Genomic DNA, 24,787 nt, shown 5'->3' on the forward strand with positions numbered 1-24,787 from the left:
CGCTGGGTGCCAGATGAGTGTGTCATGCGCCAGTGGTGGGTTGTGTGAGGGGTAGGGTGGGTGGGTTGTGTGAGGGAGGTGGGTGGATGGGTTGTGTGTAGGTGGGTTGTGTGAGGGAGGTGGGTGGATGGGTTGTGTGAGGGAGGTGGGTGGATGGGCTGTGTGAGGGAGGTGGGTGGATGGGTTGTGTGGGGGAGGTGGGTGGATGGGTTGTGTGAGGGAGGTGGGTGGATGGGTTGTGTGTTGGTGGGTTGTGTGAGGGAGGTGGGTGGATGGGTTGTGTGAGGGAGGTGGGTGGATGGGTTGTGTGGTGGAGGTGTGTGGATGGGTTGTGTGGGGGAGGTGTGTGGGTGTGTTATGTGAGGGAGGTGGGTGGATGGGTTGTGTGTGGGTGGGTTGTGTGAGGGAGGTGGGTGGATGGGTTGTGTGAGGGAGGTGTGTGGATGGGTTGTGTGAGGGAGGTGTGTGGGTGTGTTATGTGAGGGAGGTGGGTGGATGGGTTGTGTGAGGGAGGTGGGTGGATGGGTTGTGTGGGGGAGGTGGGTGGATGGGTTGTGTGAGGGAGGTGTGTGGATGGGTTGTGTGAGGGAGGTGGGTGGATGGGTTGTGTGGTGGAGGTGTGTGGATGGGTTGTGTGAGGGAGGTGTGTGGATGGGTTGTGTGGGGGAGGTGGGTGGATGGGTTGTGTGAGGGAGGTGTGTGGATGGGTTGTGTGAGGGAGGTGTGTGGATGGGTTATGTGAGGGAGGTGGGTGGATGGGTTGTGTGTGGATGGGTTGTGTGGGGGAGGTGGGTGGATGGGTTGTGTGAGGGAGGTGGGTTGATGGGTTGTGTGTGGGTGGGTTGTTTGTGGAGGTGTGTGGATGGGTTGTTACCAAGGAGGAGGTTGTGGGGTTGGGGGTGTGGTGTGGTGTGAAAACTCTTAACTCATGAAATGATCTATTAATTCGAGTGTCTTTATATTTTGTTTCATTACCAATACCATAATGGGGCATTGTAGGAGGGGAGAAATGGGGGAGGGAAGGAATGGGTTAACAGTGAAGGTTATGGGTGGTGTGAGTGGGGCTGGGCAGGAGCTGGGGGGAGACTTGCAGGACATGGGTGTAGGATGGGGGTCCTGCAGGACATGGATGGCGTGTGGTAATTCCCAGGGAGGAACTGCAGTGATGACGTGCACCGCTTGTACTACACACACACACACACACACACACACACACACACACACACACACACACACACACACACACACACACGGACACACACACACAGACACACACACACAGAGACACACACACACACACACACACGGACACACACACACACACACACACACACACAGAGACACACACACACACACACACGGACACACACACACACACACACACACACACACGGACACACACACACACACACACACACACACACACACACACGGACACACACACACACACACACACACACACAGAGACACACACACACACACACACACACACGGACACACACACACACACGGACACACACACACACACACACACACACACACACACACACACACACACACGCCGTCCATGACGTGGGTTGGGTTGGGTAGTCAACTCTAGTAGTGTTGAGTCGCGACATCAGTGCTCTTGTACTACTGTGTGGCGTTACCAGCGTTACTGTGTGGCGTTACCAGCGTTACTTTCTGGCGTTATCAGCGTTACTGTCTGGTGTTGCTGAGTTACCAGCGCTGGTGGCTTGTGTTGGTAAGTTACATGTGTAGTTTGTCGGAAAATCGTGTGTGTGTTTGTGTTCTATGTGTTACTGTTGTGTTCAGGTGTGTTGTAACGTGTTGCTGCTGAGTTACCAGCGTTACTGCGTAGTTACTGCGTAGTGTTACTTTGGGTGGGGGTGAGGATAAAAGAGATACTCCAAGCTGTTGTTGAGTTACCAGGGATACTCCATGCTCCTGCTGAGTTACCAGAGATACTCCATGCTGCTGTTGAGTTACCAGGAATACTCCATGCTGCTGTTGAGTTACCAGGGACACCCTATGCTGCTGGTGAGTGACCAGGGATACTCCATGCTGCTGGTGAGTTACAAAGGATACCCTATGCTGCTGTTGAGTTACCAGGAATACTCCAAGCTGCTGTTGAGTTACCAGGAATACTCCAAGCTGCTGTTGAGTTACCAGGGACACCCTATGCTGCTGGTGAGTGACCAGTGATAATCCATACTGCTGGTGAGTTACCAGGTATACTCCATGCTGCTGCTGAGTTACCAGGGATACTCCATGCTGCTATTGAGTTACCAGGATACTCCATGCTGCTGCTGAGTTACCAGGGATACTCCATGCTGTTGTTCAGTTACCAGGGATACTCCATGCTGCTGGTGAGTTACCAGGGATACCCCATGCTGCTGTTGAGTTACCAGGGATACTCCATGCTGCTGTTGAGTTACCAGGAATATCCCATGCTGCTGTTGAGTTACCAGGGATACTCCATGCTGCTGTTGAGTTACCAGGGATACTCCATGCTGCTGTTGAGTTACCAAGAATATCCCATGCTGCTGTTGAGTTACCAGGGATACTCCATGCTGCTGTTGAGTTACTAGGGATACTCCATTGCATTGACGAGGTATTCCAGTATTACTCTACATTTTGGTGAGGGTCAACGTATGTTTCTTGTGAGTTACCAGGATTGATGTGGATTATGTATGTGTAAGTTACCAGGGTTATCATGTGTGTGTTGAGTTACCAGTGTTGCTCTGTCGTGTTGGTGAATAACCAAAGTTACCACGTGGGCTTGTGAGTTACCAGTGGTTCCATGTCAAGTTACACTGAGTTACCAGAGTTACTTTGAGTTACTAGATGGTGTCGTTCTCTTGACTGTGTGGCGTTTGCGAGTTACTGTGGGTTGTTGATGGGGTGGGTCAGGTCAAAGGTCAACCACCCTTAGGCCAAACCATCAGCACACATAAGGGTCGTACCGTCGTCCTCACGGGTCGTTTTTTCACGCTTCCAGGTCGTGCAACCGTGCTAAGGAGTCGTGGTAAAGGGTTGTACTGTCGTAATCAAGGGTCGTACCTTCGTGATCAAGGGTCGTACCATCGTGCTCAAGGGTCATACCGTCGTACTCAAGGGTCGTACCGTCGCGCTCAAGGATTGTACCATCGTGCTCAAGGGTTGTACCGTCGTGCTCAAGGATTGTACCATCGTGTTCAAGGGTAGTACCGTCGTGCTCAAGGGTCGTACCGTCGTGCTCAAGGATTGTACCATCGTTTTCAAGGGTCGCACCATCGTGCTCAAGGGTCGTACCGTCGTGCTTAAGGGTCGCACCATCGTGCTCAAGGGTTGTACCGTCGTGCTCAAGGGTCGCACCGTCGTGATCAAGGGTCGTATCATCGTGCTCAAGGTTCGCACTTTCGCTCTTAAGGGTCATATCGTCATGATCAAGGGTCGTTCCGTCGTGGTCAAGGGTAGTACCGTCGTGCTCAAGGTTCGCACTTTCGCTCTTAAGGGTCGTATCGTCGGGATCAAGGGTCATATCGTCATGATCAAGGGTCGTTCCGTCGTGGTCAAGGGTAGTACCGTCGTGCTCAAGGTTCGCACTATCGTGCTTAAGGGTCGTATCGTCGTTATCAAGGGTCGCATCGTCGTGCTCAAGGGTCGTTCCGTCGTGGTCAAAGGTCGTTCCGTCGTGGTCAAGGGTCGTATCGTCGTGGTCAAGGTCGTTCCGTCGTGCTCAAGGGTCGTTCCGTCGTGGTCAAGGGTCGTTTCGTCATGGTGAAGGGTCGTTTCGTCGTGGCCAAGGGTCGTTCCGTCATGGTCAAGGGTCGTAACTCCATGTTCGTGACCCTACGTGATGTAGTGGTTAACGTTACCGACCATGACGCATGCACGTTCCCGCCCGGGGTTGAGCCCGCATGGGTTCGAATCCTGGGCGCGACAGTGGGCCCACAGTTCGCCCAGGTCTTCAGCCTCCCTTTGAGGTTAGCCAGAGGATCACACGAGTGGTGACGACACACGATCAGCCACGTCACCACACCAACGTGAGCAGCTCCTCATCCCGCTGGTCCCACCCACTCTAACTAACCCTCTTGATATGCTGCCTCACTCTACCCCCGTCAAGGACGGGTGTACTACGTCTCACTACCCCCTTCAAGGACGGGTGTACTACGTCTCACTACCCCCGTCAAGGACGGGTGTACTACGCCTCACTACCCCCGTCAAGGACGGGTGTACTACGTCTCACTACCCCCTTCAAGGACGGGTCTACTCCGCCTCACTACCCTCTTCAAGGACGGGTATACTACGCCTCACTCTACCCCCTTCAGGGATGGATGTACTACGCCTCACTACCCCCTTCAAGGACGAGTATACTACGCCTCACTCCCGCTTCAAGGACGGGTCTTGCTACGCCTCATTGCCCCCTCCAAACACGAGCCTTGTGACATCATGACACCTGTCCCTGGACGGGTCGAGCTCACAACGCAGTCTCCTCCGGCTGGGGATGTCGTCTCGGCTCTGTCTGTCTGGCCGGCTGCACACTCCCCCACCCCATGATGCCTCTCGCTGGAGGTCCACCTGGAACCTGGCGGAAACCCGCAGCTTCCAGCACCCCGGTCGCCTGAAAGCTGAGGGAGGACGCTACAGAACCGTGAACACCACCCCATCTTGAAGCACCCACTGGTGGTTCTTCTTCCACTGCCTCCCTCCCTCCCTCCCTTGGGGAACTCAGCAGGGTGCATCCTCGCGAGCCTCACACCCTACACTCCTGTTGGAGTCGAAACATCCTGACGGCAATATGACAGGGAACAGACCCGGCGCGTTCCAGCACGGTGCATATAGGCTTCTGCCGCCCAGGCCCTAATGGCCAGTCTGCTGAAGGTGACCCCATGACCTTTCGGACACCAGAAGGTCACTCGGGTTAGCTGTGTGTGTGTGTGTGTGTGTGACTTTTTGCTTGTGTTTCGTCGCACCGGAATATCATGTCGTCCTTCACCATATTCATTTTCATGGTGACTAGCGGCAGGACATGACTAGCAGGCTGGGCGATAGCAGGCAACACGTCCTCCGCCGACTCACGACTTCCGCTGCTGGTGAAGGTCGTCGCTGTGTGCTGGCCAGTCTACGTCGTGGTGACCCTTGCGTCGGTGGTGGGGAGGATCACACCAAGTTAGCGATGTTGTGGTGAGTCGCTGCTGCTGGTGCTGCTTGTTGCTTGTGTCACCAGGAGGACTGCAGATAAGGCTTCATTCCAGGTTCACCTCCTGCAGGTGGCTGTGGTCAGTCACTGGTAATGTTGGGAGGCGTCTGGACCATCGTGCTAGGGTATGGAATACACAAACACACACGCCACACACAAGCACACAGACACAAGGCACAGAGGAGCAGACTTGGCAGGGAACGTGGAGTGTTCACCCACCCACACACTCGAACACATATACACACGCAAACACTTTCCAGTCTGGGCCACGCCTGCAGCATGTTACAGGACAAGAGGATGGGTTCTTTGTGTGTCCTCAACCTTTCCGATGTTGTCAAGTCGACTGTGCCTCCTCGATGGCAGAACGTTGACAACTTTACCAACTGGTGTCAGCGTTGACGATACAGTAGCCAGCTGGACTACATCGTCCCTCTAGAACACCTTTAACTGGACCTCCGCCCAAATCGTCCCTATCAACCCAACCAGGGATGCAGTCATGCAAGTCACCTTCACTTCCACCTTTGTCCCAGTCCCTATTTTTCTCTCAATGCCAAAGTCTCCTCCAAGCTTTCCCGTCCACCAAGCTTCCCGGTGTCACTTTGAACGATAGACTAAGCTGGAAGGAACACTTCAAGGAGCATCATCGGGTCGTTCAGCTCTCGTCTCCAAGATCTTCCCCGGCTTAGGACCCTCCGTGCCTGAACTCAGGAACATCCCACACGAGTTTCCTTCTTCCCACACTCACCTCCCCTGCCTGGTCTTCCTCTCTGTCTGGCACAGAACGTAGCTAAGAAAGGAGGTGAAGAAGAGTGTATGCAAGATCATCTTCCGTCTATTACACCACCTGTCAAATGGTGTTTTTAACGTCCTGGACTTCACGATTCTTTCCTGCTATCATCTCCACCTCATTCGACAGTTCGGAGAGAAAGTGTTGCACTATATCGCCACCGTCACCTCATGCCAGCTGAGAGTCCTCGTCCCTTGGGTTGCAGCTCGGAGCCACAAGCGCCTTTTCCTAAGGTTGCCACTCCAGTGCTTGTCTAGAAGGGCGTTTGTTTTCAGCTCCTTTATACCACCTCTGTAAACTTCGTGTCTATTATCTTTGTATGTTTGTATGTTTTGGCTGCAGTTAATTCAGTGCACCATTATTGATAATGATGATGATGATAATAATGATAATAGTTTTAGTAATGATAATAATAATGATGATGATAGTAATAATAATAATGATAATAATAATAATGATAATAATGATAATGATAATAATAATACTAATACTAATAATAATGATAATAATAATAATAATGATAATAATAATAATAATAATGATAATAATAATAATAATGATAATAATAATAATGATAATGATAATAATAATAATAATAATAATAATAATAATAATAATGATAATGATAATAATGATGATAATGATAATAATAATGATAACCACATCAACAACATTCATCTTCTCACACCGTCGAATCTGGTCATTCCAAAGACCCAAGTATCAGACCCAGATAGAGAGGCCACAAGTGACGCATCCTTCCTCACGTCACCAACACGATCGTGACGCATCCTTCCTCACGTCACCAACACGATCGTGACGCATCTTTCCTCACGTCACCAACACGATCGTGACGCGCCCTTCCTCACGTCACCAACACGATCGTGACGCACCCTTCCTCACGTCACCAACACGATCGTGACGCATCCTTCCTCACGTCACCAACACGATCGTGACGCATCCCTCCTCACGTCACCAACACGATCGTGACGCATCCTTCCTCACGTCACCAACACGATCGTGACGCACCCTTCCTCACGTCACCAACACGATCGTGACGCATCCTTCCTCACGTCACCAACACGATCGTGACGCACCCTTCCTCACGTCACCAACACGATCGTGACGCATCCTTCCTCACGTCACCAACACGATCGTGACGCATCTTTCCTCACGTCACCAACACGATCGTGACGCACCCTTCCTCACGTCACCAACACGATCGTGACGCACCCTTCCCCCCACCGATCGGACCATCCTCACCAACACGATCGTGACGCATCCTTCCTCACGTCACCAACACGATCGTGACGCATCCTTCCTCACGTCACCAACACGATCGTGACGCATCCTTCCTCACGTCACCAACACGATCGTGACGCATCCTTCCTCACGTCACCAACACGATCGTGACGCATCCTTCCTCACGTCACCAACACGATCGTGACGCATCCTTCCTCACGTCACCAACACGATCGTGACGCATCCTTCCTCACGTCACCAACACGATCGTGACGCATCCTTCCTCACGTCACCAACACGATCGTGACGCACCCTTCCCCACGTCACCAACACGATCGTGACGCATCCTTCCTCACGTCACCAACACGATCGTGACGCATCCTTCCTCACGTCACCAACACGATCGTGACGCATCCTTCCTCACGTCACCAACACGATCGTGACGCATCCTTCCCCACGTCACCAACACGAGGGTCGGGCTGGTGTTCCAGTGCAACACTGTTGAGGGTCGATGTAAAGGAAGGAAAACAGTGACTTAATAGTTTATCAAACTTGAAATTGTTGAACTTATTGTGGAATATGATAGTGGCCTATGCGTCTCCAGAGCACATACGTAATACCGTTGTTCACAGTAAGGTTTCCCGAAGGTCCAATACCATAAATATCAATTCTAATAACATCATTGAGAATAATAACTGTTTTAATGGTATTTTTTTTTTTTTAGTACGAGGTGTAGGCACGTTATTTTCAATTCTTGGTAATTTGATTTTCTCGAAAATTTACGTACGACTGTATTAACCTCACACTACGATTCGTGAGTCTGTTTTATCCTACAGACCTCCTGAAGGGAAGGGGACGCTGCCCACACACACACACACACACACACACACACACACATATGCATAGACACACACACAGAAACAAACAGACTGGGTCTTGTCCTTAATATACAAGGTCAAGTATGGTGATGTTTTAGTCTAAATTTATCTCCGGCGCTTTGACCCATATATATATATATATATATATATATATATATTATCCCTGGGGATAGGGAGAAAGAATACTTCCCACGTATTCCCTGCGTGTCGTAGAAGGCAACTAAAAGGGAAGGGAGCGGGGGGCTGGAAATCCTCCCCTTCTGTTTTATTTTTCCAAAAGAAGGAACAGAGAAGGGGGCCAGATGAGGATATTCCGTCAAAGGCCCAGTCCTCTGTTCTTAACGCTACCTCGCTAACGCGGGAAATGGCGAATAGTATGAAAGAAAGAAGAAATATATATATTTATTTATTTTTTCATGCATATGTATTCGTCATTTCCCACGATAGCGTGGTAGCGTAAAGAACAGATGACTGAGCCTTTGAGGGAAAATCCTCACTTGGTCTCTTCTCTGTTCCTTCTTGTGGAAAAGTGAAACAGGAGGGGAGGATTTCCAGCCGCCCCCCGCTCCCTCCCCTTTTAGTCGCCTTCTACGACACGCAGGGAATACGTGGGAAGTATCGAGAATGTCTCGTAGATTCATTGAAGTATCAGAGGAGAGTTCCATTACACTAAACAAAATGTGGGCCCAGAACACTGCCTTTACGACACCACGTAAAACGTGAGGCAGACGCTCATACAACGAACGTAGACCAGAAGAGTTTGATATGATAATGAAGGGTCACATATCATCAGGTCTCTCCTCATATCCCGGGAAAGTGTTGTATTGCAAAGTTTTATATCTGCCTAGTATGGTGAAGGCATGCTAATGATGGGGTGGGGTTGTGCGAAAACGTCACGAGATGCCTGATATTTTAAGCCAGCGGGGTTCCCCTTACGCAAGGCATTCTGGGAACTGCTTATGTAGTACAGAGCGAGGAGCCAGGGCGCTGTGGGTGTAAACACACACACACACACACACACACACACACACACACACACACACACACCTCCCAATGGGGGTGTAAAAGGAATTACACTAAAGAATGCAAAAAACAAGATGTAGGTTCTTTCCAGGCTTCTTATGGTAGTGTATCAGAACCACGAAGCGCAGTATGGAAGGATCGGTACAGTAAAACAGACAAGTGATATTGGTGTGTAAACCTTGAGATTAATGGGGCACAAATGGCATGTAGCTGCGTCACCATCTTATGATGTAGTCTATTTTAAAAGCTTATTCATTTCGTTGCTTTCAGTTCATCTCGTTGCTCTGTCATTCCGTCCCTGAACAGTGTTTATAAAAGAAGCCATATTCGTCTTTATTCGAAGTAAGACATTTGGCCATTTGGTTTTATACCCACGAATGGAATCAGACTGATGTGGCCTTGGAGAAGGGTCATGACCTCTTAACAGTTCCCTGACTCAGATCCCGTGATCATCATCTTTTGTAGGCAAGATAGATTAAGGTCATCGTGACAATCGTATCTTTGGTGCTCGTCGTTCTGTTCTTACTACTTTGCCTGCTTTATTGTCATTACTGAGTCCAAGCATTTGCTTACTTGGCATGTCTCTTTTTTTTTTTTCCTCACTGATGTCATATGATGGAATGTGATAACTGAAAGACGACAGGGGACCATGGTCGTGGGATGTCAGGATGTATACAACCAGCAAAGTAATTATCTTCACGGTTCAGGTCCGTTGTCTCGGTAGGGTTGGTACGCGTGAATGCCAGGCGCATACCTCAATAGCTACGGTTGTTGCTCTGTAGAGTAATTATTCTCGATATAATGAAGAAAGAAAATGCATTATGACTTGGCTTTACGCATGATAAGAAGTATATGCGTCATGAGAGCCAGGCTGCGATTGTGGAGTAAGACACAAGAGCTTTTGTCTAAGCCTTCGTCCATTGTGTCATTTTGTCTAACGCAAAGATATACGTATAGTATTTTTTAGTTTGCTTGTACATTAAAAGGAAAGTTGAAAGGTTTGACCTGACCCCCGGCGCTACAGCGAAGGATAGAGACAATGGTATATATATATTTTGTCATCAGATATACTTAATACCCTGTACACCCCACCACACTCATCCCTCTACACAGGGACAACCCCCTGACACACTAGCACACCACAACCATGCAGTACACAAGGTGAATACAAAGTTTACAGGTAATTTACACTTAGTATACCTTTAGGAAGTACTCAGTACCTGCAGAAGACACAGGGAACCCAGACACATATCCACCATGTGTAGTACACCATAACCACACCCAGTAACATCGACGTGACCCGATAGTCTGACGTAGAACTATGACGCTCCTTTACGTTTGTCGTGATGTCTTGACGGAGGGACACACACACACACACACACACACACACACACACAACAATCCCGGACGGTGCTGTCAAGTGGCTGCGCAGCAAAATGGCCCATAATGCTAGCTTGGTTCCCCCAAGGGAGACCCTCGTGTTAAGTGGGTTTACATGTCATTACGCCTCTCGCTCCAGGTGGTGTGAGCACTAGACTCCAGCCTTTGTCATGTTCCTTCTCCTTGCCAGCTCAAGCCGATGCTTCCAGAGGCCCGGCGCTAACGGGCGGAGCGGAGGAGGACGGGTCTATAGTGGAGCCACCGGGGGGGGGTCTCGTCCCGAGCAGATAATTGGCGCGGGAGGCCAAGTGCTGCGCGCCCCCGGGGGGGACAACTCCCCAGCCCAGCCTCTCTCTCTCTCTCTCTCTCTCTCTCTCTCTCTCTCTCTCTCTCTCTCTCTCTCTCTCTCCTTGAGGAACCTGTCCACCTCCCGTCATTGTTAGCTGTTGACGTGTACGGCGGAGTGAGCGTCTGTCCCTCCCCTTCCCTTCCCCTCCCGCTGGTCTTCGCTCTGCCTCACGTCGTGAGACCTTCGTCAGGGCGTGTGTGTGTGTGTGTCACGTCCTCGTTATGTTGTTATCTTCTCGTCGTAGCTCGAGTCTGCGTCACGCCCATGTCAGAGTCTTTCCATCCGTGGCACGTCTTCGGTTACTACGTACGTCTCCTCTCCGTCATACGTTCCAGGAAGACGACGTCCGTCACACCCTCGGCGTCGCTGAAGAGCGGCCCAACGGGCGACGGTGCGTCACGTTCGTTAGCCAGCTGCTATAAATACGTCGGTCGGAGTCGTCACGAGCGAGGTCGACTGCCACTATGAGCAGGTGGGTCAGGCAGTTGTTGACCTTAGTGCCGCCACCCAGCCAACCAACCAGTCACCCGACCCCACCGAAAATTGGGGTGAGGTAAACTGTCGTAATCTAAACCACCGGCTCGCTAACGGGTTGTTGTCGGCTAAATTGGTATAATTAGTTTCGAGAGACGAGGCGATATACCACCAGGCGTGGCATAGAAAAAAAGAAAAAAAATTGGCCTCATGGCCCCCAGAATTTTTTTCTCTATTTTTTTTGCACCAGCCAAATAATTTGCTGATAATATTTGCGCATTCCTTTTTCTTTTTTTGCTTGCAGCCTGTATGTAGATGGCGTGTGTTTGCTTGTGACTAGGATAGATATATCTGTGTGGCGTGTGGGCGTCTGGTCGTGTGATGGCTATTTGGGGCTTTTTAGGCCCTCCGGAATGCAAGGGTCATTAAGGCCGTAAGAACGTTGATGTAACCACCAATTGAAGGATGATGGATGTTTGAAGGTGTGTTGTATGGCCCTGTCTGTCCAGCGTCTGGGTAGTGTGACGGGCCTGTGCCCTGCCCTGCTGCTGGCTAGCTATCGTACTGATCTTCTCTATATAATGAGACATCACCGAAGTCGAGATCTCTTACATATTATCAGAATTTCCAGGACGTGCGAAGCTTTCGTGGAGCAACACACGTGTGGCTGCAGACGCCACGCTGGCTGAGGGTGGAGGCCGGCAGGGAGTTGTGTGGAAGCATTACGCGAGGTTACACACACCCGGGTGTGATCCTCTGACCTCGTCTCACCCGCGCTCTGGCCTGCATCTGGGAGGCAGCGAATAGTTGTGTGTGTGTGTGTGTGTGTGTGTGTGTGTGGTAATACAGCGATGGGGGAAGTACGAGTGATGTAGATGACGTTTCATCAGGTGTGCCACAACGATATTAATCACCTTTAACACTACTTATGATAAAGACGGATTGAAAAGGTTTTTAGAGAGAGGTGTAGTGCAGCCGCTGACACACGGTGGTATGGATGGCGTCCAGGGTAATCCACGACGGCCTTTACGATTCCCAAAGACTCGTACATACGTCCTCACTGTCATCAACTTGTCGATCCTGAGGAGGTAGAGATCCTGGATGCTCAGGGTTGATTGAAGATGGTTGGATAACCAGATGTGGGATATACCTCCCTCGCACTCTGTGATGTGGTGTGTATTTCACCGTGGCAAGCTGGTGTGTTGACGCGTCACGCGTAGGTGTGGGTGTCTGTCGAAGGTGTGGTTGTGTGTAAGGTTGTGGGGACCTGATGTTGCTGTGGTGTGTGTGGGGCGTTGTTATTGTTGTTGTTGTTGTTGTTGTTGTTGTTATTGTTGTTGTTAAGGTCCTCGGACCTGTTGGTCCGACACGGGCCTCTGCCTGTAGGCGGCCCGTTCCCTGGTGTCTACTCGTCTTGATTTATTCTCACTTGGGAGGTGGGAATTCCCTTGTGGTCTGTAGTAGGTGGTCCCCATGGGGTTTCTTTGAATCCTCTGAAATAGTGAGGCCTCTGGTAGTACGTGGTCTTCCTCACTGAAATCAGGGACTCTCTCACGGAGAGTTTGTGTCACTTGAGAGTCCAGCATGTAGTGTTCCAGTGGCCGCGTTGACGACTTCTGCCAATAGACGCACAGTCCTTGATGACGCCGTCAGTTCTTTGCCAGCTACACTGGTACCCCAGTCGTAGACGGTGTAGGTTGACGAGGGTAATTCCTGCTCATGTCTCTGTCGTTGTATGGTGGCTCCAATGACGTGTCCACCATGTACCACTTGGCTGACATGGATCCGGCATTGATCCAGAGCCTGGCTGCTTTCTGTGGCTGGTGCTTCATATGTTGCAGGCTCACTGGAACGTGCACCTGGATGTTGTTGAAGCGTGTTGCTGCTGTAGCTGCCTCGTCTGCTGTCTCGTTTCCCTCGATCCCCAAGCACTGTTGCTACTTATACAAGCACTTTTGCTACTTATGCAAGCACTGTTGCTACTTATACAAGCACTGTTGCTACTTATACAAGCACTGTTGCTACTTATACAAGCACTTTTGGTACTTATACAAGCACTGTTGCTACTTATACAAGCACTTTTGGTACTTATACAAGCACTGTTGCTACTTATACAAGCACTGTTTCTACTTATACAAGCACTTTTGCTACTTTTACAAGCACTGTTGCTACTTATACAAGCACTGTTGCTACTTATACAAGCACTGTTGCTACTTATACAAGCACTTTTGCTACTTATACAAGCACTGTTGCTACTTATACTTGTCCTGTTACTGCTTTAGTTATTGGTTACCTGTTATTATAGTTACTTCACTATCAAAAGCTGTTTCTACTGATGTTACTTTCTTCCGTTGAAAAGGTTACTGTCACTGTTACTTATCATTGTTACTGATGTGACTGCTACTGAGATCGTTACTGCGCGTGTTCCTATGTACTGCATCACTGGGGAGGGTAAGGTGGGAGGGGGTGTTTCTCTCTCGTACATTATATATTCTCTATTACATTTTTTTAAGGGGGGAAAAGGGGAGAACAGTCTGGTGGAGACCCATTAAGAATTTTGACAGAATACCCATTACTATGCAAATATAGCTCCCCAACCCCGGCTGTTTCTGAAAAAAAAAAAACGCCCCACTTTTATTGCTATACAACAGAGCGGCTTTTAAAATCCTTTCGCAACCAGCAATTGAAGTGGTGAATGTAAACTTTTAAAGTATGTCCATAAAAAAAAGGGTGGGGGGGCAAGGCAGCAGAATTTTCATGAGAGATTATGAAGTCGTCATGAGATTAACGTCATCATATATCTCTTTTTTTTCGCGTTTATAGTCTCAAAGTCAGGGAGGAACATAGTCTGTCTTATCTACAGCGTTTAAAGTGTTTTCTTTTACAAAGGTAGATGAACACCATAGGATGCGGGGGTTGTAATCTCTGTCAGGGGGAAATGGTGGTAGAGCCACACACTGACGACTCCTCGCCACCAGCGCCTGGAGGAGGGCCTCCTGGGGCGAGGATAACCCACCTTCTGAGGGCGTCGGGCCTCGAGAAGGAAGGGTTACGACTTGAAGGAAAGGTACAGGTCCTGAGGGTGATATGTTTCGGGCCCTGAGGAAAGGGTTCGAATCTGAGGGGAAGTGTTCGGGACCTGAGGGTAGTGTTCGGGACCTGAGGGTAGTGTTCGGACCTGAGGGTAGTATTCGGGACCTGAGGGTAGTGTTCGGGACCTGAGGGTAGTGTTGGGCCCTGAGGGTAGTGTTCGGCCCTGAGGGTAGTGTTCGGGACCTGAGGGTAGTGTTCGGGACCTGAGGGTAGTGTTGGGCCCTGAGGGTAGTGTTCGGCCCTGAGGGTAGTGTTCGGGACCTGAGGGTAGTATTCGGGACCTGAGGGTAGTGTTGGGCCCTGAGGGTAGTGTTCGGCCCTGAGGGTAGTGTTCGGGCCCTGAGGATAGTGTTCGGCCCTGAGGGTAGTGTTCGGGACCTGAGGGTAGTGTTCGGGACCTGAGGGTAGTGTTGGGCCCTGAGGGTAGTGTTCGGCCCTGAGGGTAGTGTTCGGGACCTGAGGGTAGTATTCGGGACCTGAGGGTAGTGTTGGGCCCTGAGGGTAGTGTTCGGCCCTGAGGGTAGTGTTCGGGACCTGAGGGTAGTGTTCGGGACCTGAGGGTAGTGTTGGGCCCTGAGGGTAGTGTTCGGACCTGAGGGTAGTGTTCGGGACCTGAGGGTAGTGTTCGGGACCTGAGGGTAGTGTTCGGGACCTGAGGGTAGTGTTCGGACCTGAGGGTAGTGTTCGGACCTGAGGGTAGTGTTCGGGACCTGAGGGTAGTGTTGGGCCCTGAGGGTAGTGTTCGGGACCTGAGGGTAGTGTTCGCACCTGAGGGTACTGTTCGGGACCTGAGGGTAGTGTTCGGACCTGAGGGAAGTGTTCAGGACCTGAGGGTAGTGTTCGGGACCTGAGGTAGTGTTCAGACCTGAGGGAAGCGTTCAGACCTGAGGGTTGTGTTCGGACCTGAGGGTAGTGTTCGGGACCTGAGGGTAGTGTTCGGACCTGAGGGAAGTGTTCAGGACCTGAGGGTAGTGTTCGGGACCTGAGGTAGTGTTCAGACCTGAGGGAAGTGTTCAGGACCTGAGGGTAGTGTTCAGACCTGAGGGTAGTGTTCGGGACCTGAGGGTAGTGTTCGGGACCTGAGGGAAGCGTTCGGTTTGGGCCCTCGGGGAGAGGGTCAGGTTTAGGAAGAAGACCAGATCTCTGGGAGGTTTTTGGATTTCAAGATTTTCGTTCAGAGTTTGTCATGTGTTCTTGGAACTCTTGGTTCATTTTTTTAATTCTTTTTTTGGCTCTCACATCTCAGGGTTCTGGATTTTTGAGGTTCTCAAAATTCAAGGTTTCCTTTTTTCGGGCTCCTAGAACTCTGTGTTCGTTGGTTTTCACGGTTTTCAGAACTCTGTGTTCGTTGTTTTTTACGGTGTTCAGAACTCTGTGTTCGTTGTTTTTTACGGTGTTCAGAACTCTGTGTTCGTTGTTTTTTACGGTTTCCAGAACTCTGTGTTCGTTGTTTTCCGGTGTTCAGAACTCTGTGTTCGTTGTTTTCCGGTGTTCAGAACTCTGTGTTCGTTGTTTTCCGGTGTTCAGAACTCTGTGTTCGTTGTTTTCCGGTGTTCAGAACTCTGTGTTCGTTGTTTTCCGGTGTTCAGAACCCTGTGTTCGTTGTTTTCCGGTGTTCAGAACTCTGTGTTCGTTGTTTTTTTGGTGTTCAGAACTCTGTGTTCGTTGTTTTCCGGTGTTCAGAACCCTGTGTTCGTTGTTTTCCGGTGTTCAGAACTCTGTGTTCGTTGTTTTTCGATGTTCAGAACTCTGTGTTCGTTGTTTTTCGGACTTTCAAAAATCGAAGTTCGGGGTTTTTCCTGTGTTTTCAGAACTCAGGGTTCGTTAGGCGGCTGTGAGAGTTCTGGGAAATGTCTTAGACAATTAGAAATAGAAACCCATTAGATGTGGCACACTAACTTATTGTTAAGAACGGAATGCTTAGGATTCGAGAATTTCATCCACATTTTCCATCTTACAGAGATCAATTTACTGGATGAAAAACTTTTAATTTTACGTAATGTAGAAACCCATCCAGCCACAGTGGGTCTGACAAAGATCCTTTGTTGACCTGTGTCATCCTTTGGCGCCACCGCTCACAGGAGGACCCTGGGGGACCACACAATAATCCTACTTCCAATGGCGGCGTAAATCAAATCGGATATATATATATAGGGTTCGATTCTTTGTTTTCGGCTTCAAGGGATCTTTACTGGAAGCCGAGGTGAGGGCGGCCGGGGGTGTGGTGTGAGGGAGGGAGGACAGGGTGAGGAGCAGAGGCTGGGCTACGGAGGAAAGGTCAAGGAAGGAGATTCGAAGATCAGCTTTGAGAAAATTGTTGCTACAGCACAATACCTTGGCGCATTCTGCCATACCTGACGTCCATCAGACAGCACGGGGGACTGAGGACCTAATAAAGAACATCTTAACGCTGTATATACATATATATATATATATATATATATATATATATATATATATATATATATATATATATATATATATTTTTTTTTTTTTTTTTCTTTTTTCTTTTTTTTGCTTTGTCGCTGTCTCCCGCGTTTGCGAGGTAGCGCAAGGAAACAGACGAAAGAAATGGCCCAAACCACCCCCATACACATGCATATACATACGTCCACACACGCAAATATACATACCTACACATCTTTCCATGGTTTACCCCAGACGCTTCACATGCCCTGATTCAATCCACTGACAGCACGTCCACCCCGGTATACCACATCGATCCAATTCACTCTATTCCTTGCCCTCCTTTCACCCTCCTGCATGTTCAGGCCCCGATCACACAAAATCTTTTTCACTCCATCTTTCCACCTCCAATTTGGTCTCCCACTTCTCCTCGTTCCCTCCACCTCCGACACATATATCCTCTTGGTCAATCTTTCCTCACTCATTCTCTCCATGTGCCCAAACCATTTCAAAACACCCTCTTCTGCTCTCTCAACCACGCTCTTTTTATTTCCACACATCTCTCTTACCCTTACGTTACTTACTCCATCAAACCACCTCACACAACACATTGTCCTCAAACATCTCATTTCCAGCACATCCATCCTCCTGCGCACAACTCTATCCATAGCCCACGCCTCGCAACCATACAACATTGTTGGAACCACTATTCCTTCAAACATACCCATTTTTGCTTTCCGAGATAATGTTCTCGACTTCCACACATTCTTCAAGGCTCCCAGGAATTTCGCCCCCTCCCCCACCCTATGATCCACTTCCGCTTCCATGGTTCCATCCGCTGCCAGATCCACTCCCAGATATCTAAAACACTTTACTTCCTCCAGTTTTTCTCCATTCAAACTTACCTCCCAATTGACTTGACCCTCAACCCTACTGTACCTAATAACCTTGCTCTTATTCACATTTACTCTTAACTTTCTTCTTTCACACACTTTACCAAACTCAGTCACCAGCTTCTGCAGTTTCTCACATGAATCAGCCACCAGCGCTGTATCATCAGCGAACAACAACTGACTCACTTCCCAAGCTCTCTCATCCCCAACAGACTTCATACTTACCCCTCTTTCCAAAACTCTTGCATTCACCTCCCTAACAACCCCATCCATAAACAAATTAAACAACCATGGAGACATCACACACCCCTGCCGCAAACCTACATTCACTGAGAACCAATCACTTTCCTCTCTTCCTACACGTACACATGACTTACATCCTCGATAAAAACTTTTCACTGCTTCTAACAACTTGCCTCCCACACCATATATTCTTAATACCTTCCACAGAGCATCTCTATCAACTCTATCATATGCCTTCTCCAGATCCATAAATGCTACATACAAATCCATTTGCTTTTCTAAGTATTTCTCACATACATTCTTCAAAGCAAACGCCTGATCCACACATCCTCTATCACTTCTGAAACCACACTGCTCTTCCCCAATCTGATGCTCTGTACATGCCTTCACCCTCTCAATCAATACCCTCCCATATAATTTACCAGGAATACTCAACAAACTTATACCTCTGTAATTTGAGCACTCACTCTTATCCCCTTTGCCTTTGTACAATGGCACTATGCACGCATTCCGCCAATCCTCAGGCACCTCACCATGAGTCATACATACATTAAATAACCTTACCAACCAGTCAATAATACAGTCACCCCCTTTTTTGATAAATTCCACTGCAATACCATCCAAACCTGCTGCCTTGCCGGCTTTCATCTTCCGCAAAGCTTTTACTACCTCTTCTCTGTTTACCAAATCATTTTCCCTAACCCTCTCACTTTGCACACCACCTCGACCAAAACACCCTATATCTGCCACTCTATCATCAAACACATTCAACAAACCTTCAAAGTACTCACTCCATCTCCTTCTCACATCACCACTACTTGTTATCACCTCCCCATTTGCGCCCTTCACTGAAGTTCCCATTTGCTCCCTTGTCATACGCACTTTATTTACCTCCTTTCAGAACATCTTTTTATTCTCCCTAAAATTTAATGATACTCTCTCACCCCAACTCTCATTTGCCCTCTTTTTCACCTCTTGCACCTTTCTCTTGACCTCCTGTCTCTTTCTTTTATACATCTCCCACTCAATTGCATTTTTTCCCTGCAAAAATCGTCAAAATGCCTCTCTCTTCTCTTTCACTAATAATCTTACTTCTTCATCCCACCACTCACTACCCTTTCTAATCAACCCACCTCCCACTCTTCTCATGCCACAAGCATCTTTTGCGCAATCCATCACTGATTCCCTAAATACATCCCATTCCTCCCCCACTCCCCTTACTTCCATTGTTCTCACCTTTTTCCATTCTGTACTCAGTCTCTCCTGGTACTTCCTCACACAAGTCTCCTTCCCAAGCTCACTTACTCTCACCACCCTCTTCACCCCACCATTCACTCTTCTTTTCTGAAAACCTCCACAAATCTTCACCTTCGCCTCCACAAGATAATGATCAGACATCCCTCCAGTTGCACCTCTCAGCACATTAACATCCAAAAGTCTCTCTTTCGCGCGCCTGTCAATTAACACGTAATCCAATAACGCTCTCTGGCCTTCTCTCCTACTTACATACGTATACTTATGTATATCTCGCTTTTTAAACCAGGTATTCCCAATCACCAGTCCTTTTTCAGCACATAAATCTACAAGCTCTTCACCATTTCCATTTACAACACTGAACACCCCATGTATATCAACTATTCCCTCAACTGCCACATTACTCACCTTTGCATTCAAATCACCCATCACTATAACCCGGTCTCATGCATCAAAACCACTAACACACTCATTCAGCTGCTCCCAAAACACTTGCCTCTCATGATCTTTCTTCTCATGCCCAGGTGCATATGCACCAATAATCACCCATCTCTCTCCATCAACTTTCAGTTTTACCCATATTAATCGCGTGTCGTAGGCGACTAGAGGGGACGGGAGCGGGGGGCCAGAAATCCTCCCCTCCTTGTATTTTTTAACTTTCTGAAATGGGAAACAGAAGAAGGAGTCACGCGGGGAGTGCTCATCCTCCTCGAAGGCTCAGACTGGGGTGTCTAAATGTGTGTGGATGTAACCAAGATGTGAAAAAAGGAGAGACAGGTAGTATGTTTGAGGAAAGGAACCTGGATGTTTTGGCTCTGAATGAAACGAAGCTCAAGGGTAAAGGGGAAGAGTGGTTTGGGAATGTCTTGGGAGTAAAGTCAGGGGTTAGTGAGGGGACAAGAGCAAGGGAAGGAGTAGCAGTACTCCTGAAACAGGAGTTGTGGGAGTACGTGATAGAATGTAAGAAAGTAAATTCTCGATTAATATATATATATATTTTTTTTTTTTTATACTTTGTCGCTGTCTCCCGCGTTTGCGAGGTAGCGCAAGGAAACAGACGAAAGAAATGGCCCAACCCCCCCCCATACACATGTACATACACACGTCCACACACGCAAATATACATACCTACACAGCTTTCCATGGTTTACCCCAGACGCTTCACATGCCTTGATTCAATCCACTGACAGCACGTCAACCCCTGTATACCACATCGCTCCAATTCACTCTATTCCTTGCCCTCCTTTCACCCTCCTGCATGTTCAGGCCCCGATCACACAAAATCTTTTTCACTCCATCTTTCCACCTCCAATTTGGTCTCCCTCTTCTCCTCGTTCCCTCCACCTCCGACACATATATCCTCTTGGTCAATCTTTCCTCACTCATTCTCTCCATGTGCCCAAACCATTTCAAAACACCCTCTTCTGCTCTCTCAACCACGCTCTTTTTATTTCCACACATCTCTCTTACCCTTACGTTACTTACTCGATCAAACCACCTCACACCACACATTTTCCTCAAACATCTCATTTCCAGCACATCCATCCTCCTGCGCACATCTCTATCCATAGCCCACGCCTCGCAACCATACAACATTGTTGGAACCACTATTCCTTCAAACATACCCATTTTTGCTTTCCGAGATAATGTTCTCGACTTCCACACATTTTTCAAGGCTCCCAAAATTTTCGCCCCCTCCCCCACCCTATGATCCACTTCCGCTTCCATGGTTCCATCCGCTGACAGATCCACTCCCAGATATCTAAAACACTTCACTTCCTCCAGTTTTTCTCCATTCAAACTCACCTCCCAATTGACTTGACCCTCACCCCTACTGTACCTAATAACCTTGCTCTTATTCACATTTACTCTTAACTTTCTTCTTCCACACACTTTACCAAACTCAGTCACCAGCTTCTGCAGTTTCTCACATGAATCAGCCACCAGCGCTGTATCATCAGCGAACAACAACTGACTCACTTCCCAAGCTCTCTCATCCCCAACAGACTTCATACTTGCCCCTCTTTCCAGGACTCTTGCATTTACCTCCCTAATAACCCCATCCATAAACAAATTAAACAACCATGGAGACATCACACACCCCTGCCGCAATCCTACATTCACTGAGAACCAATCACTTTCCTCTCTTCCTACACGTACACATGCCTTACATCCTCGATAAAAACTTTTCACTGCTTCTAACAACTTGCCTCCCACACCATATATTCTTAATACCTTCCACAGAGCATCTCTATCAACTCTATCATATGCCTTCTCCAGATCCATAAATGCTACATACAAATCCATTTGCTTTTCTAAGTATTTCTCACATACATTCTTCAAAGCAAACACCTGATCCACACATCCTCTACCACTTCTGAAACCGCACTGCTCTTCCCCAATCTGATGCTCTGTACATGCCTTCACCCTCTCAATCAATACCCTCCCATATAATTTACCAGGAATACTCAACAAACTTATACCTCTGTAATTTGAGCACTCACTCTTATCCCCTTTGCCTTTGTACAATGGCACTATGCACGCATTCCGCCAATCCTCAGGCACCTCACCATGAGTCATACATACATTAAATAACCTTACCAACCAGTCAACAATACAGTCACCCCCTTTTTTAATAAATTCCACTGCAATACCATCCAAACCTGCTGCCTTGCCGGCTTTCATCTTCCGCAAAGCTTTTACTACCTCTTCTCTGTTTACCAAATCATTTTCCCTAACCCTCTCACTTTGCACACCACCTCGACCAAAACACCCTATATCTGCCACTCTGTCATCAGACACATTCAACAAACCTTCAAAATACTCATTCCATCTCCTTCTCACATCACCGCTACTTGTTATCACCTCCCCATTTACGCCCTTCACTGAAGTTCCCATTTGCTCCCTTGTCTTACGCACCCTATTTACCTCCTTCCAGAACATCTTTTTATTCTATGACATCTTATTCCAGAACATCTTTTTATTCTTTATATATATATATATATATATATATATATATATATATATATATATATATATATATATATATATATATATATATATATATATCCCTGGGGATAGGGGACAAAGAATACTTCCCACGTATTCCCTGCGTGTCGTAAAAGGCGACTAAAAGGGCAGGGAGCGGGGGGCTGGAAATCCTCCCCTCTCGTTTTTTTTTTAATTTTCCAAAAGAAGGAACAGAGAATTGGGCCAGGTGAGGGTATTCCCTCAAAGGCCTAGTCCTCTGTTCTTAACGCTACCTCGCTAATGCGGGAAATGGCGAACAGTTTGAAAGAAAGAAAGATATATATATATATATATATATATATATATATATATATATATATATATATATATATATATATATATAAATGGGGAGGTGATAACAAGTAGTGGTGATGTGAGAAGGAGATGGAATGAGTATTTTGAAGGTTTGTTGAATGTGTCTGATGTCAGAGTGGCAGATATAGGGTGTTTGGGTCGAGGTGGTGTGCAAAGTGAGAGGGTTAGGGAAAATGGTTTGGTAAACAGAGAAGAGGTAGTAAAAGCTTTGCGGAAGATGAAAGCCGGCAAGGCAGCAGGTTTGGATGGTATTGCAGTGGAATTTATTAAAAAAGGGGGTGACTGTATTGTTGACTGGTTGGTAAGGTTATTTAATGTATGTATGACTCATGGTGAGGTGCCTGAGGATTGGCGGAATGCGTGCATAGTGCCATTGTACAAAGGCAAAGGGGATAAGAGTGAGTGCTCAAATTACAGAGGTATAAGTTTGTTGAGTATTCCTGGTAAATTATATGGGAGGGTATTGATTGAGAGGGTGAAGGCATGTACAGAGCATCAGATTGGGGAAGAGCAGTGTGGTTTCAGAAGTGGTAGAGGATGTGTGGATCAGGTGTTTGCTTTGAAGAATGTATGTGAGAAATACTTAGAAAAGCAAATGGATTTGTATGTAGCATTTATGGATCTGGAGAAGGTATATGATAGAGATGATAGAGATGCTCTGTGGAAGGTATTAAGAATATATGGTGTGGGAGGCAAGTTGTTAGAAGCAGTGAAAAGTTTTTATCGAGGATGTAAGGCATGTGTACGTGTAGGAAGAGAGGAAAGTGATTGGTTCTCAGTGAATGTAGGTTTGCGGCAGGGGTGTGTGATGTCTCCATGGTTGTTTAATTTGTTTATGGATGGGGTTGTTAGGGAGGTAAATGCAAGAGTCTTGGAAAGAGGGGCAAGTATGAAGTCTGTTGGGGATGAGAGAGCTTGGGAAGTGAGTCAGTTGTTGTTCGCTGATGATACAGCGCTGGTGGCGGATTCATGTGAGAAACTGCAGAAGCTGGTGACGGAGTTTGGTAAAGTGTGTGGAAGAAGAAAGTTAAGAGTAAATGTGAATAAGAGCAAGGTTATTAGGTACAGTAGGGTTGAGGGTCAAGTCAATTGGGAGGTGAGTTTGAATGGAGAAAAACTGGAGGAAGTGAAGTGTTTTAGATATCTGGGAGTGGATCTGTCAGCGGATGGAACCATGGAAGCGGAAGTGGATCATAGGGTGGGGGAGGGGGCGAAAATTTTGGGAGCCTTGAAAAATGTGTGGAAGTCGAGAACATTATCCCGGAAAGCAAAAATGGGTATGTTTGAAGGAATAGTAGTTCCAACAATGTTGTATGGTTGCGAGGCGTGGGCTATGGATAGAGTTGTGCGCAGGAGGATGGATGTGCTGGAAATGAGATGTTTGAGGACAATGTGTGGTGTGAGGTGGTTTGATCGAGTAAGTAACGTAAGGGTAAGAGAGATGTGTGGAAATAAAAAGAGCGTGGTTGAGAGAGCAGAAGAGGGTGTTTTGAAATGGTTTGGGCACATGGAGAGAATGAGTGAGGAAAGATTGACCAAGAGGATATATGTGTCGGAGGTGGAGGGAACGAGGAGAAGAGGGAGACCAAATTGGAGGTGGAAAGATGGAGTGAAAAGGATTTTGTGTGATCGGGGCCTGAACATGCAGGAGGGTGAAAGGAGGGCAAGGAATAGAGTGAATTGGAGCGATGTGGTATACAGGGGTTGACGTGCTGTCAGTGGATTGAATCAAGGCATGTGAGGCGTCCGGGGTAAACCAAGGAAAGCTGTGTAGGTATGTATATTTGCGTGTGTGGACGTGTGTATGTACATGTGTATGGGGGGGGTTGGGCCATTTCTTTCGTCTGTTTCCTTGCGCTACCTCGCAAACGCGGGAGACAGCGACAAAGTATAAAAAAAAAAAAAAAAAAAAAAAATATATATATATATATATATATATATATATATATATATATATATATATATATATATATATATATATATATATATATTCACACACACACACACACACACACACACACACACACACACACACACACACACACACACACACGTCTCTTCCTTGTATATCAACTGACTTCTTATATTTCTTTCTTGTATCTCCCCCGATGATGTGATCATTACACGAAAATGCACTTGGGACCTTATTTCCTCTTGGATGACGGCAAGCAAGTATGAATATGTACTTGTGTATATATATGTATGTGTCTGTGTATATGTATGTATGTATATGTTGAT

General features: G+C 47.6%; 1 protein-coding gene across 1 annotated transcript in view; it reads left to right on the top strand.

Moving 5' to 3' along the window:
* Positions 1-1,597: 1,597 nt before the first annotated feature.
* LOC139760247 (uncharacterized) overlaps positions 1,598-24,787 on the top strand; it is a 753,913-nt gene continuing 730,723 nt past the window's right edge. The window contains exon 1 of the mRNA XM_071683168.1: positions 1,598-1,744. The gene's annotated coding sequence lies outside the window, so the exon portion shown is untranslated. The remainder of the gene's footprint in view (positions 1,745-24,787) is intronic.

This window comes from Panulirus ornatus, chromosome 36, assembly GCF_036320965.1.
Source record: "Panulirus ornatus isolate Po-2019 chromosome 36, ASM3632096v1, whole genome shotgun sequence".
NCBI classification, from domain to species: Eukaryota; Metazoa; Arthropoda; class Malacostraca; order Decapoda; family Palinuridae; genus Panulirus; species Panulirus ornatus.